We start from the raw sequence: 990 nt of genomic DNA on the forward strand, positions 1-990 counted from the left end.
CAGGAGAGTCCTAAGGGTCTGTGGGACACCCGGGGGGGTCTCAGGGGTGTCTCTAAGGGTCTGTGGGGTACCCGGGGCAGGTCTCGGGGTGGCGCAGCCCTGCTTCTGCAGGATAGGTCGGGGCCATTCAACACGTGATACCAAATATTCGCCTTTTGTTTGCCCCCTTTGGGCAAGACCCTCGGGGGGGGGGAGCGCAGAGGCTGCGGGGTCCCTTCTGTGGGATCCCCGGGGTGTCCCCACGGCACAGGGAGCTGTGGCCCCACGGCCGAACCCCCCGAGGGAGGGCCAGGGTTTGGGGGGCTCCACCCAGCCCCTCGGGGTCCCGGGGAGGGGAGCCTGGGCCGGCCGGGGTCCCCCCTCCACACCCAGTCCCGGCCCTTTGGAGCTTCCCTTTCTCTTTGCTTTTGTCCTGGAAATAATTCCCTCTCTCCCTCCCCAGCAGCCTGGGTGGGGCTGAGCTCTGGTTTCTGTGGCCCCTCGGTGATTGGGGTCGGTCCCTTCCCTGGGGGCTTGGTCCCCCATTGTGGGGGTCTTTTGGTGCTGGCAGAGAGTGGCCGTGCTGCCCTGGGGCACTGCCCAGACGGCTCAGGGATTGACCGCAAATCGGATTTGTCCCGCAGCCGGGGGGTGGCGAGGTGGGATCCATCCCAGCCTGATCCCTTAGGGCATGACGGGGAGCCTGGGCTGGGGGGCTGAGGGGAGCCCTGGGCTGCGGGGACCCCTGTTCTGGGCACCTGCCAAGTTCCAGAGGTTCCCGACTTGCCAAGCCCCGGCTTCGTTGGTGTGTGGGGCTTGTGCTGCCCTGATCCTGCAGCTGGGGCTTTATGGAATCATGGAATGTCTGAGTGGGAATTGACCCACAGGGATCACCCAGTCCCACCCCTGGCCCTGCACGGACACCCCACCAACCCCACCCTGGGCATCCCTGGCAGCGCTGTCCAAACGCTCCTGGAGCTCTGGCAGCCTCGGGGCCGTGCCCATTCCCTG

At 66.6% G+C, this 990-nt stretch overlaps 1 protein-coding gene across 2 annotated transcripts in view; it reads left to right on the forward strand.

The window, feature by feature from the left end:
* PGAP2 (post-GPI attachment to proteins 2) overlaps nucleotides 1-990 on the forward strand; it is a 17972-nt gene that overhangs the window by 373 nt on the left and 16609 nt on the right. The window lies entirely within an intron of this gene.

This window comes from Corvus brachyrhynchos, unplaced genomic scaffold (genome assembly GCF_000691975.1).
Source record: "Corvus brachyrhynchos isolate BGI_N302 unplaced genomic scaffold, ASM69197v1 scaffold511, whole genome shotgun sequence".
Classification (NCBI taxonomy): domain Eukaryota; kingdom Metazoa; phylum Chordata; class Aves; order Passeriformes; family Corvidae; genus Corvus; species Corvus brachyrhynchos.